The following is an 18,332-nucleotide window of genomic DNA, read 5'->3' as shown; positions in this document are numbered from 1 at the left end:
GATCATGGTTGGAAATGGATGGCTCACTTCTGTATCTGAAGTCTTTGGCACCAGGAATCAAGACTTAATCATGCCCCGCATTGATGGGTAGCAGAGCAGAACGGCTCTCTCCAAGCTGACAGCATGGTATTTTGTTCTTTGCTTGTGTTCTCTGGAGGTAGTGGAAAGGGCTATAAAACCTGTGATTCTTTGCTCCACAATGGATTAGGGGTTTTCAAGCATAACTTGGAGATTTTTTCTCTCTAGTAGTATTGAGGCTGAGATGTCTGGTAGCACCCTAGAAAGCATAATGATGTCGCCACCAGGAACTTTGATATTTTTACTGTTTTCTGTGAAGTAGTTTCTAGGATTAGCTATTTGCATTGCAGCATATTACAGCAAGTTTTATTAGCAGAGGATAACAACTTCAGCATTTCCCTGACAAATCCGTAGTCTCTTCACAATATGGACTCAGTAAATCTGATGAAACAGATTGCCTTTGTTGGCAGTGCTGGCCTGTTAAAGTGCCTGTGAAAAGAAAAGGATGCCAGAAAGTACTGTACTATTACAAAGGAAAACAAAGCAAACATATATATATATATATATATAAAAAAAAAAAGAGAGACCTTTCCTGTGGCTTTGTTGCTGTGATAAATACAGTGGGTTCCAGGAACTTCTGAAAGGGAGTCTTTAAAACTGATTTGACACACAAAAGTGCAAACACTGAGCTAATCTTGAAGAGCAAGTAAAATCACATTGTGTTTGACTTTAAAAGGGATGGTAAACTCTGTCCTGCTGGGCCTCTGCGGGACGAATGATCACTGATGTTTCTGTAAATTCAGCCTTACATGTTATGTAACGGCTGAGGATTTTAGGAGAATTATGACGTAAAAGCCCACTGTTTATTTAATAAACTGATCGTTAATTACAGTTCGGTAATTTGCTTCTGGGGCAAAATGAGGAGTAGCTGTGCAGCCTTTTTCATTTTAATCACAACATCTGTTGCAAGCATAAGTTTCTCTTCCCTAATGGAGTATTTTGCTGCACTGATGCTATAGGATATTATTGGCAATGTTTTAGCCCAGCTTGGTTGTTTGTTGGGGGGGATTGGTATGTGCCCGCTCTGTGAGATGAGACACCGACCCGTTTGCTCAGGATGAGCTGCAGGAGCTGATCCACCGTCGCTGTTCTTGGTCGTGGTTTCCTAGCCACGCTTTTCCTTTTTTTCTCTCTCCTATCCCTACCAATTAAATCAAGCAATTGTAGAAAAGGCACTTGTAACTGTACCAGCATTGTAAAAAGATGATTTTGTAGGTCATCTATACTTAAATTTACTCTGGCGGAGGGCTCCATCAGTAGCCATCAAGATCTCCAATAAAAAGCTTTGGTAAGGTACCAGCGACTTGAAGTTTGGGACCACCTGTCCAGTGTGCATATGCATCTGCCATGCACTGTGGCAGCCTTATCCACATGGAAGCTGTCGCTCCAAAGCAAGAAGCAGGCTTGTACTTCCAAAAAACACAAACTTTTGAATTGCCTCCATGGCTGCAGCAACCACCGCCTGTGAGTCAAGACAGGAGAAGGGGCTTTGTGTGTTTACACTTCCCATGCCCTGTCCTGGAAAAGAGGTTGTGGAAACAGCTGCAAGTGTTGTAGAATAGGAAGAGTTAGTAATTGAGCTGGTAGGTAAAAAGCAAAAACACTACATGGGAGAGAAGTAAAAAGGAAAGAGAATCACTATTATCCTGTGGGATCCAAACCAGCACATTTTAGAACTTTAGTTTTTCCTGAAAATCTTCATTTTCCAAGAATAATGAATCCCAAACTTTGCAGTGAACACCAGAGCTTCTTGTTGGTCAGAGGTACGAATGAAAGTTTACATTTCGTGAGAGGTTAAGTAAGCTGGGGATAAGGATGCTCCAGGGTTGATGCTAATTCCTGCAGTCATTTTCTCCTGTATCCATTAGCGGATAAAACCAAACAGGTTCCTCTTACCTGGACCTGCGGCAAGAGGCAGCGTTCACAGCAAGCAACATTGGGTGTTGATATCAGTAGTCTTGGGCCAAATGTTTAGCGTTTCTTTTTAGGAGGAAAATATCAGATTTTCTCCCCTAACCTTTTGACAGTGTTGCTTAGTTTGGTAGTCCTGATTTCACACCAGAATAAAGGAAAAAAGAATTGCACAGTGTATTTTTACTAGCACTGATGCAGGGAACAGGGTTCTCGTGGTGCCTTGCCCGCATCTAGGCTTTAATTGTTTTCCTTCTTGCAGAGTGGAGCTTAAGGGAGCAGCGTATCCGCTGATGCATCGGGATAAAGGCTCCCACATGCGCAGGTTCTGAGTGCTCGTACTAACGCCTTTCCAGCCCTAAAGATTTCTATGATCCTTTGTCACCCGTGTGTGGTGGCCTGGCACCAAACCACACGTGTGGTGCCGTGGATGGGCTGGTGGCAGAGGGCTGAGCCGCTGTGGGCAGACCCCAGCAGGGGCTCCCGGTTCCACCACGTGTGGCCCTGCAAGTCCGTGGAGGTAGGGTGGCCTTCTCCGAGGGGCTCGGACTGCACGTGTTCCTACCAAAACACCCGCATGAATTGGGAGCTTTGGTCTCAATTAGGGCAGGGATGTTGTAAAGTGAGTTGCAGGGGGAAAAAAGTTGCCGCCTTATTTTTAATTATATTTGTACAACTTTTTATGCAGTAATTATGTGTTTTACTCTGAACATCATGTTACATTGGGAAATAAATGGTATAGGCTGAGTCTGAATTTTAAGTGTGAGCAATGTTTAAAAAGCAATTAACACCGAGAGGTGTACTGAGTGATAAACGGGGGAGGAGGCGAGCAATTGGGAGTGAAATGATCTTGCTCGAACAGTTTAATGTTCAGGAGATGTGTAGGGAAGCAGCTCGTGCATCGCCTGAATTTCTGTGGGGCTTTTTGTGCCAGGCAAATCCTGTGGCAGCGTGGCGATCGTGTGCAGGGCTTCGGCTGGGAGCTCTGCCTTCCCCGGTGGCTTTGCTTTGCCCACGGTATTGACGAGTGCTTAATTACATACACAGTGCTTACTGAATATAACGTAACGTCACTTACAAAAAGTTTAGCTTTAATTGTGGTTTTGGAAGACATCAAAGAAGTGAGATTGCTATCAGCCTAGCTTTTCTGCTCAGTGACTCATGGACCTTCATGCGGCACACATAGACACAGGTACGCTTTACAGCTCGGGCATGGCTTTGACATGTTCAAAAGGAAATAGACTGAAACTCTGAAAAGCTGGCAGTAGTGCCACCGCGCTATTCAAGGGGCATTTTGACTACTAATCAACTTCAAATATGTTCTTTGAACACACTTCTCTCATCCGGGTTCATGTGGCTGACTGACTGTCACACTAATGAGAGCAGCACGTGCGCAGTAACAGGACAGACTCCTGTGGCTCTTAGTTGAAGTTTTCAATTCAGCACTTCCCTTCCTTCCAGAAATGACGGGCAAAAACTGAAGTAATAGAATTTGGGAAGTAAATTTAAGGAGATACAATGGGTGTTGAGTCATTGCTTCAGCTCAGTTTCTGTATTGTGAAATGTTTATTTTGTCTGTAACCTAAAACTCCTCCCAAATGTTGGGCCAGTTATATTCTTTTGTTCAGGGAAGCAAATAAATTACCAAAGTTACAGAGTACATTACAATTCTGATTCAATTTGCCAAAAGAAATAAAGAAAATTAAGTTTCTATAGTGTTTTGAAAACTCACTTTTCTAAAGACCTTCCAGACGTTTAAGCGTCTAACTCTTAGAAGTACAGTGAAATGACTTTTATGCAAAACAGCAAGATTTTGAAATGAGTAAATTTTTAGAGCTTTGCTGCAAGTACTGTATTTAGAAGTAGTACTTGCTCAGAAATAATGGAGAGAACTCTTCCTTGCCTGACGGGCTGTGGTGTGTTTCGTTCTACCAGAAATGAAGAGCTAAGGCTGTACCTCCTGAGCATTAAATGTGGGTGAACTTCTTGTTGAGGAGAGTTTGTTAGTGCGGTTTTACAGGTAAACTCTCTTCTTAATGACATGGCGGGCCACTCAAAAGCATTTTTGTTGGCACAGTTGCTTCTATTAACTGAAGTATTTCTTTCAAGGCATCACCAAATCCAGCTCTCTGTCAGCACTGCTGTGTCAGTGAGTTCCTTGTGCAGACCTGGCTCAAATGTTACCTAGCTCTGGTTCACACCAGCAAGTTTTGCCAGTTCAGCCTCATCATCCTTTCACAAGGAGAAACCAGTGCTCCCAGCTGCGTTCCTCACTGCAGCTCTGGGAACTCAAAAGAGCAATGGCAGCTTATTGTCATGGAGAAGAGTTGTATAGCTGTGTCCATGAAAAGCTCTCCCCCCCCGTTGGCTCTATCAATGTTGTACCTGGGCTTGGTGAGAGCAGGGCTCTGGTACCTGCTCGCGCTGTGATCTGCTTTCCTGGAAGTGCGAGGCTGTGCACACCATCATCATCTCAGCTGTGCTCTGCCAGCCACTGGTTTCTTGAGAAGGAAACGTGGACCTGCCGGTCTGGATGGTGGAGGAGCAGGATGCTGCTGCGATGGGACGTGCGGGGTGGGTGAGTGTCTCCCCAGGGGACCCCTCCAGCACCGCTGCTGAGTGCTCCCCTTGCCCCAGAGACCCTGGGTGTAGAAGAGACCTCCAAGCTCCACTGCCAGTTGGCCTCATCAGATACAAGAAAAGCCCCAGCGGTTACTTAGAGATGGCTTTTGTGCACATCAAGGCGTGTGTTACCTCTGCCACCACAATGGTTTGTTGCTCTTTCAAGTCAGCAGAAACCAAGTCAGCTTTCCTCCTGGTTCTACATGGACATGGTGCTGTGGGCAAGGGCGGGCTGTGGCTACATAAACGAACACTGCAGTGTTCAGAGCCGTCGTCACCCTCCCACCCCCTAACCTCTCTCATGTGTTTCAAATCATGTTCTGGCAGTGTTTGGGCACGAAGTTGAAACTGGAGAGTGTTTCAGCGTGTTAGTTATCCTTATCAAAACTGGAAAATTTCTTAGCGTTGTTACTGCTAAGCAGCTTCACGGTTGTGCAGATAAGAGTGCCTTTTGGGGAAGAATTGCCACTAATAAAGCATTTCAGAGCACAGTGACAGCGTCAGTGCTGAGCACACCTCTGTGATGGAGAGGTTTTGCTGGGAAGGACTGTTTTTTCTGGCACCATGCTGCACACCTTGCCCACATTCGTGTGGTTTGTTGACTCTTTGCTGTCTCCCAACAAAAACTATTCCAGACCACACTGTTGCTATCACTGGAAATGGAGCACAAGTTTGAAACCAGAAAGCCTTCCTGGTTTTCAGGTTGTAGCAGTCACAGAGGAAGGCAGGAAATCAGTGCTGCCAGTGGGAAAGAACAAAATGGGGAATAACACTGGCTCGAAGGCTCAGAAGAGGAGATGGCTTGGATTGTGAAATTAGTTAGGGTTATTTTCATGTAGGAACAATGACTCCATATACATTTGTTACCAATTGCTTATAATGCAGGTCACTTCTATTTTGTGTAATACTCAGAAATGCATGGTAAGTTGGAATTTCTTTCCTATGTGCAGCACACATTAGTTTAAAAATTGGCATAAAGGAATAGGAGTTTTGTTTTTCAGGTCTTTCTTTCTTTAAAAAGTGCTTATACCGAATGTTTTGTTTTATATTGCCAGTTTGAAGTGGAGATCAAGTCAGCATTGCAGCAGCCACCACATATAGCTGTATGAAGAACATCTTTTGTAAATATCAGTCGATACATCTCTGAGTGTTTTATGGAACGTAACATAAAAGGCATATTCCTTGCCAAAACTTCCTTTGTGCTGGGCTTCTCTCTAATGTAATTTCCATCAGTTAAAGAATAAAGAGAGCATGTTTTTGGGCCCGTTTTGCTTGGCAGTGCACAAAGGAAAAGAAGGTTTGGGGGGGTGGGGAGTATGATTTCTCAGCTACTTCACACAAAGAAATACTGTACTGCTTTCAGAAATCTCTTAGTACAAATGCCTCCTGTCACAGGCGATCAGTGTTACGCCATTTTGACACAGCTGTACAGGATCCTGCGGTGCTTTCTGAAATCGTTGTCCTGGCCTCAGTGCAGGAGGACTGGAACTGGGCTAAAGCCATAGGTCTGATTTTCTGTACTCACGCTGGTGCTAATTGTGAAGCAAGAACTGCTTTAGTGGGTGGTTCTCAAATGGCATCGTTTAACGTTAACGTGCACATAAAGGTTGAGGCTAACCTAGCACAGAGCTAGGAAGGACTGGGGCTGTCTGTTTGGGTCTGTGCAGCTGTGAGCTGTCTCAGAGAAAGGAGCAAAAGAAATCCTAACTTGCACAGCACTCCTGTTGACTTTATCTTGTGATTTTGTCAGCGTGTCTGTATTAAAACCCTGCTAGTTTAAAATGTGGTTGGTTGGTCTTTCCTTGAACTTAAACCCAGTAACCTAGTTGAACGCGCCATCCCAGAAGGAATCCAAACAGTGTGGTAGGGCTGGATGTTTCAGGGACTTCTTACTTCAAGCGTTTATATCCATAGCAGATGTCCTTACCAGTATATCGTCCCATCCCAAAAAGTCTGACTGCAAACCACCAAGTGCTTGTCTCTGTCTTCTCCTGCTAGAAGTGGCATTTGCCAGGTCTCTGCACCAGGAGACAAGGTTTGACTGGGAAAAAATTGGACTCACATCAGCAGGGTGCGGAGGGAGGCAGCTGGAGAGCTCTAAACCCCATCTCGAGTGGGCAGTGCTGCTGCCAAGGAGGGAATGGCCTGGCTGGCAGCGGGTCACCTAGCTCAGCACCTGTCTGAAGACACTTGTACGAGGGACGATGCTGCGTGCCGCGTGCTTGATGTGCCTTGAAGTTGTTCTGCTGCCATAGCCCCACATAGGGAAAAGCAGAAGGTAAAGAGCTAATATTCCCCGTGGTGGTTAGCACAAGCACATGCACAAGAATGTGATTCATGCTTGTTAAACTCGCATCCTGGTTGCCCTCTCCCAAATGAGCTGTGTAATACTGAAAATGAGATAACAGTAAATAAAATGTTCAGCCTAGTTTGAAACTGTCAATAAACAAATGTCTCTGTTTTATGTTGTGTGCACACATTTGGTTATCAGATGTTTCCTACAGTCCTGCTACTTGGTGCTCTTTGTATACATCTCTTTTTTGGGACCAGCATATGAATTTTCTCTTCTAATTACAATCTTGCACTGCTAAAACTAGTTTATTAATGATGAGAGTGACCATGACTCCATTATTGTGTAAGAAGAAAATAAGATCCAACTCCCTTGCCTTCTGCTGGTCACAAGTGCTTTGAAGGTAGGTGACTTTATTCCCATGCTTAACATTTGAATATGTTATCTTTTTATGCTCAAAATATCAAACTTCCTCATTAGTGGGCTTGCTGTGAGAACGTCCTCTAGATCTGGCTTTTTGACTTAAAACAGAAACTGAAAATTTTATCAGACTTACTTGTGTTACACTGAATTCCATCAGATTTCTTGGTGTCCTTCTATTTTTCAATTTTCATGAAAGTACTTCCTTTGAAAGCTAGTTCTAGAGCTCGTGTCTTGCTGCTGGTTCAGTAATGCAGCCTGCTCTGTTTGCAGTGTGTCGCTGGTACGTTGCCCAGTGCTGTGTGCTCTTGTACTACTGGAGGGGGTGTTTGGAGATTTGAGGAGACAAAGGTCTGTGTACTCTTTCATGTTTGCATAGGATTTTTTGTTCAGTTCTAATTCATTGCTTCTTAGTAAGTGTAGGCCAGTCAACTTCCACTGCTTGTTTTTTGTTTGTTTGTTTCTTTTCCTTTTCTTCAAGTCAAAGAAACATCAATATTTGTGATTCTGATGGATTTTGAAACAATTGGCCTGCTTGTTTGCTAGTATATTCTGGCAAAAATGTATAGGCATTGTATAATGAAGGTAATTAATGTTGCCTCTGAGTTTGCATTTGATTCACACTGAGACAGGGAATCCTGACATGCAAATGTTGGTCGCTCTGTGTTTGTGTGAACTTTTTTGGTCTTTCAGCCTTGTGTTTCTCACAGCCCACCTCTGTTTTCTACCACGGGCATTGATACATGCTCAGTATAACGGTTTCCTTTTGTACTTTCTGAGGTTTTCCTGCTTCTTTTTGGTTCTTATTCTTGTATTTCCCTTTAAAAGAATCTGCTGTCCCTCCGCAGATAATTTTGCAGCGTTGCTCAAAGTAAGATGTAACAAATTCTGCACCTTAAAGTGAACTCTAATTTGTGTTCGGCGTGTATCAGATTTGTATTTAGTTTGCCTTTAAACATGGTTCATGCTTTACTTTCCCAGTAAAGGCATGCTGGATATTTCAGTGCAGGTACATGTTGTTTCTTTATGCTTGCTGTTGGTGTGGGTATGGGCTTCTAGTAGCACAGTACGAAGAAAGGTTTTTATCGATATTTATATACGGTGTGTGGTTTATTTTTCCCCATTGGATGTGTTGTTAAATAATAACTGCTGTACTCCAGTGTTATTTTTAGGTAAGTTTATAAAAGAACACACATCACTTGAAGGATTAGGGTTTTTTTCCCCTAAACTGTTGCATGGAGAATAGTGTTCAGTATATAATGTGTTAGACTGTGACAAGAAGAAATGTAGTCTTTAGGTGGAAAGAAGGAGATGTATGACGTTCTGGTGACATGTTTATAATTAGTTTTGGGGAAGTGAGGCAGAGTTATGATTTGTGGTCATCTGTGTGTTAGGACAGGGTTTTGTTGTTTCCTTAAGCAGACCTAGAAGGCTGCAGAATGGCAGCAGCCCTTGCGCTGTGTTTTTCCTTTGCCTGGGAAGAGCAGACTGCACACCGAAGGCAGACGAGAAGGGACGTGAGTTACCCTGTCATGGCACAAGAAGCAGTTACTCACTTCAGCATGTCGTGTGGCCTTAATTTTGGTCGTCCTAATGCTTGGCTCAGGTGAGACAGGCTAGAGAAGAGGACATTTGGTGGGCCTTTTGCTTTGAGAGCTGGGATCAGCTTCCTGGTTCAGGCTTGGTCTGGTTTTGCCAGGAGCTGGAAAACCTGTAGGAAGGAGAGACAAGCTGTCAGAGTTGGTTGGTTACTGCTTAAAAACACAGGTAAATGCTGAAGAGTAAAGACTTCCTCCTGCCTGGCCGGACAAAACACAGAAATGCGGCCAGCTGTGTGCAAGACAAAGCACCTCTGAAGTGATGCAAAGCTGAGGATGCACGGCGAGGGCAAGGCTTGTGCTGAACAGATGGTTTCATCCGGCATCTGCAGGAGCGAGGGTCTCCTTGCTGTCTTCTCTCGCTTCATTCTGCCTCCAAGGAAGGTGGCTTTTAAGCGTGGCACGGTGTTCCCTCTTGTGCATGACAGGGGCTGCGGGTGCTGCTGGCTGCCATGGCAATGGACGGGACACGCACCTCAGGGCGGCCTTGCCAGGAGACCCTGTGGCGGCGGCAGGGACCTCGTCCCGCTCAGGAGCAGAGCTGCCCCTGGCAGTCTCGTCAGTGTCTGAAATGTCCTGACCGTGCCTTGGGCCATGGTGAGTCGTGTGATAGGGGTGGTTATTTTTAGGGCACAACGGCATATTAAAATACATCTGTGCCCCGGTGTAGAAAGCCAGACGTTTTCTGAGGTGCTGTGCTCCATGTGCCTCGCAGGCCTGTGTTCCCCTCTCCTGCTCCCACACCACAGCACGAGTACCACATGGGGCTTTCTTGGGTCAATCAAACCCTGTATTTAGTCTTTTTTCTCTTGATTGCTAAGTTATTTTTCAGTAAGCCATGAGCAAATATACAGACAATTCTTACATAAGCCACTTTAATTATGTTTGTCAACTTTAATATCCTATTCTGATCTCATTTGCTGCTCTTCACCGACTTCAGCAGGACTATTTCTGATGCCTGGCATGATGAAGGAGGGTTGTACCCGGTCACTGAAGTGCCCAAGTGCTGCAGAGCAAGGCAGGCAGCCGGGAGCTCTCGCATGTTGCTGGTTTCGGGTTGTGGCCCTCACATGATGCCAGTACCCATGGGTAGCAGGGGAGCTACCAGCCACAGACAAAACGTGTCCCACGTTTCAAAGCTATTGTCTTCCCCCACTCTCTCTGCACACCCAAAGTCCCAGATAATTAAGTTGGTAGACCTTGGCCTGTATTTTTATAACTTTATTTTTTTAACCTGTTCTAGCCTGCTGTGGGTGCTGCCAAAATACAAAAAGCAAGGAATGAAGGGGATCTACAGAAGGGTGTGTTTGAAAAGCTTTTATAATAATTTGTTTTAAATTCTTGCCTCTGTGTGGGTGAAATGTAATTAAAGCAAGAACTACATGCAAATGATGTTAATTCTGAAAATACATTAAGTATATATCATCAAAGTTTTTATTTCTGAAAGCTCTCATTTTGTTAAAAATACTGGAAAGCAACTCCAGTAGAAGCCTGGTTGCACTGTAAATGGTGCAGAAGTATTTTAGTAACTGTAGTACTAATGAGCAGAACATTTTTTTTCCTTTAATTTTTTTAAATGGCATTAGTATTCCAAACAGCAAAATCCCTGGCTGGAGAATTGTAGAAATGATGATTGCTCATTAGCAAATAGAATACAGATGTTCTGTTCATTTTGCCTGAGTGCTTCACATAAACACCTTGGGGAGTGACTGGCACAGCGTACAGAACTTGATAGCATAACAGTGTGCTCGGCACTTCGGGGCTGGCAGCAGAAGCAGAAGCAAACCGTGTAATTTTATAAAATTTCATGTAATTTTTAATCATTTGTAGAGTTTGTGTAAAGCAAGAACCTTCACATGGGAGAGGGAGGGGGGATGTGGATGTCTGTGGGGCTGTGAATGCCACCAGAAACTAGAGCTGGGTCAACACTGAGTCCGGGAGCTGGACTCATTGATCTGTGTGGGTCCCTTCCAACTTGGGGTATTCTGTGCTTCTCTGAAGTTTGTGGAGGGCTGTTCACATCTTTCTGGTTGACTTTCTGCCTTCAGTTGTCAAAGGAACAGATTTCCATCCTTCTCCAGGTCTGTGAGTCTTGCATTGGTAATATGTTTTTGAATTTTGTGGGCCTCTGAGGTGACATCTTTTTTTGGTTCCTTTCTCATGTGTCTCCAGGAGGGGTAACCAGGTGAGGAATTTGTTGTTCCTTCTCTCCCCTTTCATTCCTCTATCCTCCCCTACCCAACAACAATCCCACTTTTTGAGAGAAGTTATTCTTCTGCACTCAGACGATCACCCTGAGCGGGAGCAGCTTTACTTTTAATCATATATGTGACTGCTGTTGAGCACACAGTAAATAGGGACTGGAACAGTAAAGCACCACTGGGGACTTTCTGAAAGTTGTGTGTTGGCAGCATTGGGGATTTACTTCCCAGCGTGATGTTGCAGAATAAACGGTTTTCTGTGGCTGCCTGTGGTGCCTAAGGAGCAGCTGGAAGCGGAGATGCCCCCGCTCTGCTGGCAGAGCTCAGTGGGTTATGCTCTTCGTGTCCCTTGCTTTTGTTCTCTGCTCCTTGCAGAATAGCATGAGAGGGCTCCCTTTCAGTGAAGATGCAGGAATTGTTTGTTTTTTTTTTTAATCTGTGTAAAAAAAAAAGCCAAATCTCATTCATGACATTTTGTGGACTTTTAAAGAAAGGAGATTCCTAGCTGTGATATTACTCTGGCCTCTTGCCATGGTGTGTGTTGTACTTGTTTAGTTGCCAGGCCAGGCTGGGAAGAAGCTGAATGAACTTTGAAAGTTTAAAATTGCCTTAATTTTATTAAAGAATATGTTGACTACAGTGGGTTCTTTTTTTTGGATAAGAAGTCTTCAAATTACTGCCATAAAGTCATAGAGCAGTAAAGTTGTGCTTCAAAGCAAAACAACTGTACCTGTTTCAAACTGCAGCTCACATGCCATGTGCCAGACCTGACTCCTGCTGCAGCTACTCTGCAAAAGTATTATGCAGCATTACATCCTTGGCAAACAGTTATTCAAAAATGCTTGTTTGTTTTTTTGGTTTGGTTTGGTTTTTGGTTTTAGTGTTTTAGTTTGTTTTTAACCTTATAAAGTAGCTTTTTCTTTTCCACCGTAGAGGGAAAAATATTAAAAAAAACAGTGTCAGCCCTGGGAAATGGTAAGATGAAACAAATCAGAAAATGGGATCATGCACCCTGAAAGCTGCTTATGGCCTCAGAGTTTGTTGCTTGTGAGTCTCCACCCTCCTTTTAAGCAAATACTCAAAACTAAATGGAACTTATTAACATTATTTTGGCCTGCTGAGTTGAAAACAATCTGTCTAAATGCAAAAATCCATGGTAGGTATCAGAGTTAAACTACCTCTAGAGGCAGAATCAAATTAAAGTGAATTGAAACAAGTTGGATCAGCATGAACCAACTCTGTTTGTAAAGAGTGCTTTGCATTTCTATATCTTTTCACAGCCATAATTGAGAGAAGAATATCAGCAACTTCACTTACAAAGCTGCTGTTTGCTTCCTCCTTTTGCCCTAAAGCAAACAAAATAGGCAGGCTCCCAATTTGGAATCTATTGAATGAACCCAAATCACTTATTTGCTGTTTAGTTGTCGTGGCAGCAAGGCAAATAGATGTGTGAAAAGATTAGCCAAACAAAAAGGCAAAAACCTTGGCCCTGTTGTAAGGATTTGGAAACACAGCTAGTAGTTCATCAATTGTTGAGGCTTCAGAATAAAGGCATTTAAGAAAAAGCAAGCTGAAAATAAAATACCTCATCTGTGCTGCCTCTAGGAATCAGGGAATTCTTGGAATAAAGTTTTGAGTTTTATTGTCTTCTCTTCCTTTCCCTTCTTGTTTCTATTTCATTCTAGCTTCAATATATATTGAAAATCCAATGCAACAAATAGTGAATGTGGAGAAAAGTATGTTAAAGAATGAAATTAATGGTTGTCTTAGCTCAGTGACTGCGACATTGCCCTGTGTGGCGGAGATGTATCAGAAAGTTGTTAGTGAGGACATTAGGTTTCTTGTTCAATCACATTAAAACTCCGAGAAACTGCACTTCAGGACAAATGCAGCAATTACTGCCATCAAAGGCGCATGTAGTAGGAGAGTCTTTGCCTCAAAAAGCTTGCCGAGTAACTACAGAAGACAGGCAGCCCATGCAACGTCGAGAAATTAAACTTCATCCATTTATAAGGGCGACTGAAACACCTCACCTGAAACCACAGTGTCTGCGTGGAAGTGTGATAAATGATCACACTTCACAGAACTGAAGTGGGATATTAACTTGGGGCTTTGCCACTCAGGGTTCTGTTGACACAGCTTTGCTGGACATGGGATGAAGGACTGATCCCGAATGTCTTCCTCTGGAGTCCAACCTTGAACGTGGGCCCAGAGCTTGGCAGAGGGAGCGCAGCTGAGCTGAGCCTGTGGGTCTCCTGTCCCTGCCTGGCGGTCTGATGTGCTTTACTTTGAAGTTGATAAATGGAGTCACAGAGAATTGTTGCTGTGATATGAATTATTCCCACTGTTATTAAATAATAAACATGACCACAGCGACCTACTTGCTCTCTAGACTGCATTCCCTCTGTGCCTTAATCTCAGTAATGGCTTAGTATTAGAACTAAATAATGTCATGGGTGAGCTGCGAGCTGCTGAAGAAAGGGGCAGCAGAAGGAAGTTGGTAGATTGATACCATATCATGTGTATCATAAAGCAAGGTAGTAAAAAGCCTCAGGAAATTATATTTCTTAAGTAATGCAGTCAGAATTGCACTTAGACAGAGAAGATTGCTTTGTATTTACTAGCTGTGTTTACTGCTTTTTCTGATGTGCCTAAATAGGAAAAGCAGGTATTCAGAAACTTCGGGGAATGGAAAATGGAGCTCTAGACCTGAATCTGTACAGCTACTTTTGGGAATAACATCGCAAAATGAGTGAGCTTGATTTGCTGCACAGCAGATGCCAGGATTATATGATGTGGAAGGAATTTTTTACTTTTAAACCCTTTCAGTGTGATGAAATGCAGGGGAGAGGAAGGAGGGGCTGACATAAGTGCCCGTATTTTTTTAACCTCTTCTGTGCTTTGCATGCAGACACACCGGTTGACTCATGCAGGCACAGCTCATCTGTGTAGGTGGACTCTACCAAAACAGTAATTAAATGTAGCGTACATTTCTGGAATAGAGCTAAAATGGAGTGGAAAGTAATTTTATTTATTCTGTGGTTTAAAGCCATGCTGCTATAAACAGAAAATGCAACAAACAAGGAACTGAGTTCACGTGAAAATGGATGAAGAGTACAGTGTGTCTTTTTTGGTATTTATGCATTATTTAAAACAAGTTTAGCAGGCTATAAAGCTTTTGATTACAGCCAGCTTGTGTGTTCTGCTACATTGTGCAGCATCTCAAAATAAAATGGACCGGCGGTTATTGACAAAAGCTGAAGGCTTTCCAGGGCAGCTCGTGGGAGGAGTAGGTGGTGGTTGGCATCGTGTCGTGCTCTCCCAGTCCGTGCAGTGCCATGCCGGTCTGATTCATAGAAACATTTCCAGAGACACCGTCGTGGTCTTTTTCATTGAGAGGAAAAGAAATGTTTGAATGAACTTTCTTGCCTTTTGTGCTATATTTAGCAAACAGCATTGACTGCTGTTGTGTTTTTTAAAAAAGGGCAGAGTAGATCGGAGCCTTTATTGGAATAACCTGGTGTCCCCTGCAAGCGATATCCTTCCACTGAGACGAGCTTTCTCAGTCAGTTGTGGGGATGTTCAGCAGGTGAGTGGGTGTGATCCTGCCACGGGTTTATGGAGCTCTCTCCCCTGAGGTTGCAGCGGTCTCCTCAGAAGGGCCAGCAGCAGCGCTCACCAGGGGCGGTTCAGTTTCAGTCCTGCTTTGTGAAGCTAGAGTTTGCTGTCTCAGCACCGCTTCCTTACACAACTGGAAACTCATGCAAGGAAATGGGACGGCTGTTGGGGTTTTGTGCTGGGACGGGTGTTGGGGCTTTGTGCGGAGGGAGGCAGGGAGGAGGACAGGCAGCAGGAGCTGAAGCTGCCGGGGCCAGGCCTGCAGTGGGGACAGAGCAGCGGAGCTGCAAAGCACTAAAGCACTGAAGCGTGTGCCAAGGCAGCGAGCAAGGACAGAGGTGAAACCCCAGATAACAAGATCTTTGCGGCGTTTCCCTTCTAGGCACTAATAAAGCTCGTTGTGACTTCATACTCAAAACCTGTTGAACCTGTTGGCAAAAACAGAGCCCTGGATCCTCATTGCACCAGGTTTTGTTTGTTGCTACCAACCCCTTCAATTGCCTAGCGATGGTGTTTGTTTTCTTGGAATTCGCTGCCAGGTTTCAGGGGTGGCTCCGGCCGCAGCCCTGCACAGGAGAAGTCGCTCGGCCAAGGTTGGCCAGGCCCGGCACCTGCACGCTCTGCCCGCACGGTCCGGCGGCCCAGGAGGAGCAGGAGCAGGAGGAAGAGCAGGAGGAGGAAGAGGAGGAGGAGAGCAGTGGCACTGAAGGGGCTGAACATGGGCAGTAGGAAGCTGCAGTAATTTCCTACTCCTGCTGGCAGGCACGGTCAGCGTTAAACCCTTTGGTTTTATAGGAACAAGCTGACCTACTTATTACAGCATTGGATTTCAGTGCTCAGCTATCGCTGTCTGCCGAGTGTGGAGCTTGTTTCTGACCCCACCTAAACTCCAGCCCCAGCTTGCTGGGAAAAGTCATTTTGCTGGCCTGGCCTTGGGTCCTGCTTTTGGGAAGCACACGTGCTAGCTGTGACTGGGCAGGCCTGGGGCTGGGGCTGGCAGTGGTGAGGAGACTTGGTGCCATGGTGACAGGCACCACATAGGAAAAGGACAAAAAAAGTGTTGGGAGGACTAATGTGTGACAAAGAGGAGCAGGAAGATGGAAAGGAAAATTGGAAGGGAATCATATTTTAAGAATTAGGAAAGCTTTTGACTAGTAACTAGTTTTCAGTTTTGTTCTGCAGGGTGAGGAGAGGAAAGTCACTAATGACAACAGCTGTCAATACATTTAGGGCATCTGAAAGGAAAACCGTTTGGCCAGCTTGTGAAATTCAGAGGTGATTACAGTCAACTGCTCTTCCCTAGCCAGATCTGTAAAGCCAGATAAGGTTTAGTATGTTAAGAACATGTGAAAATAGGCAAAATTAGGGAAGACTGAATAACCATGCAGGGTCAGCAAGGAGCTTCCTCTGGATTTGGTCAGCTGGTGGCACTGTGGAGATGTCAGATTTGTGTGTTTCTTCTCAAGGAGGTGTTGTCATCAGCCAACATGGCACGTAAGTCTTCAGCTCTTTTAGATCTATGTTTTGGTCTGTGTTAGTAAATCCAGGTTTCTGTGAGCAAGTGACAAAAGTGGGCGATGGAGAAGATGGGACAGCCACAAAGCAATATAATTCCCGCAGCAGACCAGTTGTTTCTGCCTCTGCTCTGGGGGCCTGTCAGTCTTTCAGAGATCCCAAATCCTCATTTTACTACACCAGCAGGAAGTATCTACTATCATCCATCTGTAGCAGTGGACTTTCAACCTCTCTTTTGGTCTGAAATGTAAGCTCTCACATAGCTTGTTAGTACATCTGAAAATTTGCTACTTGGAGAGAACCTTTCTGCCAATTTTAAAAGAAAATTTCCTTCTATGATGTATAGAGCTTCTTGTGAATGTATCTGTTTAACTTTCCAGCCTAGAAACCCTAGTCAAAGCTTTGCTAGAGATTTCCTACTGTTTTGTCCCTGAAAAGTTGTGACCTCCATCAGCAATTTCATCCAACTGCTGCCTTGACTTTGAGGACCATAAAAGGTGGATTTTACATTGGATACGTGCTCAGCCAGAGTTTTACCTGAGGTTTTGCTACAAAATTCATTTTTCTACCTTTTGCACTTTTTCTCCATTACCTCATACATGCATATCTGTCTGTCTTTCTTTCTTTGTACACTTACATGCCTAATCAAACTACTTAATCTGAAAGTTTGGAGCAAGAATGGAGAAATTCTGTGTTTAAATTCTTGAGAGGCACTCTGCTATTACAATGCTGGAACTGTAGGATTACCCAGAGATATAAAATGACAGACATCATAGTTAATACTCATCAGCATCCTTTCTAGCAATCTCAAAGCAGTCCCATCAGTAAAAATCCTAAGCAAGCTGTGTTACATTATCATGATTGAAGAGCAGATCAGATTTGATGTTTCTGTCTGAGACAGGAAGAGTAGAAAAGGAAGTTTTCCCACTTCTAAAACTAACTTTATGAATAAACTGCAAATACATCCCCACTCTTCTTCTAAAATATCCAATAATGACGTGGAAATAAACCTCAAATATTTTTGCCAATATTTTGCCTTGAAACTGAAATGAAGTGCCTCGGTGCATCCCTGAGAAAGGAGGCCCTTCCCAGCCGGCATCAAGTCCAGGGACGCTGATTGTTAATCTGACCATAGCTGCCACTGGTTGGTCTCCTCTGAAACAAGAGGGACAGTTTATCTCCAGCCATTTTAAGGCTTTATTCTGTTTTCTGTTCCTCTGTTATTGTGAAATCTAGCACTTGGTTACCTACCTTGGTTGGCTATAACTCCCAGGTCTCTGATTTTACTGGAATTTCACTGACAATTTTGCATGAAATAGAAGTATTTTCACTGGTGTATTGCCAATGCAAGGATATTAGTGGCTTTTATAACTAAGGTTCTACAAAGACTATCGTGCATCCCATTAGCATGTTTCTTGTAGCAGATGAAATGTTGCGCTAGATTTATGAAAAATTATTTTTAAACCAGGGCATCGGGAATGTGCTATGGGAAGAAAGAGAAGAGAATCCCCATAAGGTTTTCAGTTCTATTCTTGACTGTGTGCGAGACAGATGTTTGATTATAAATGATGAACTTAAAATGAAAAATAAATAGAAGCTTTTTTCTTTTTGAATTTGCTTTTTTTGAGGTCTGCCACCCATATACTTTAAGATTTTTCTACCCCCTACTGGACACAGAAAGAAGAGAAGCAGGAAGATGAAGAGTGGGGAGGGTGATCTTCTTTGAGATGCCGGGGTGCAGAGACACTTTGCATCTTCTGGTTGTGGAAGGGTTGGGAGATGAGTCCAGAGGGCCTCACAGTGGTCATTACTGAGTCCATGTGGCTCTCCCTTGAGAGGGCAGGTGATCAGTGAAGGTCGGTGTTCAGAGAGGCAGAGATGGGGAGCAGGGCAAGATGAATGTGTTCTCTCTGTTTTATTTTGATTTAATCAATACAATTACCGAACTATTAAGATTTGTTTCCTCAGACAGCCAGTGCTTTGCTCTCACAAACACACACATCTGACACACCAATCATGCTAGTAAATTTAAGTTGAAGTTGCTGTGAACTGTTTACTTGTATGTATGTGAAGAACTCT

At 43.8% G+C, this 18,332-nt stretch overlaps 1 protein-coding gene and 1 long non-coding RNA gene across 8 annotated transcripts in view; one reads left to right on the top strand and one right to left on the bottom strand.

Moving 5' to 3' along the window:
* FOXN3 (forkhead box N3) overlaps window positions 1-18,332 on the top strand; it is a 203,315-nt gene that overhangs the window by 144,068 nt on the left and 40,915 nt on the right. The window lies entirely within an intron of this gene.
* LOC118168315 lies at window positions 1,175-9,061 on the bottom strand. Its single transcript, XR_004751491.1, has 4 exons — window positions 9,050-9,061; window positions 5,961-5,967; window positions 5,291-5,298; window positions 1,175-1,315 (listed from the first exon to the last, which is right to left on the bottom strand). It is a non-coding gene; the product is annotated as an uncharacterized LOC118168315 (long non-coding RNA).

Source organism: Oxyura jamaicensis, chromosome 5 (assembly GCF_011077185.1).
Source record: "Oxyura jamaicensis isolate SHBP4307 breed ruddy duck chromosome 5, BPBGC_Ojam_1.0, whole genome shotgun sequence".
NCBI classification, from domain to species: Eukaryota; Metazoa; Chordata; class Aves; order Anseriformes; family Anatidae; genus Oxyura; species Oxyura jamaicensis.
The sequence above is the reverse complement of the archived record's forward strand: the minus strand, read 5'-3'. Positions and strand labels throughout refer to the sequence as shown.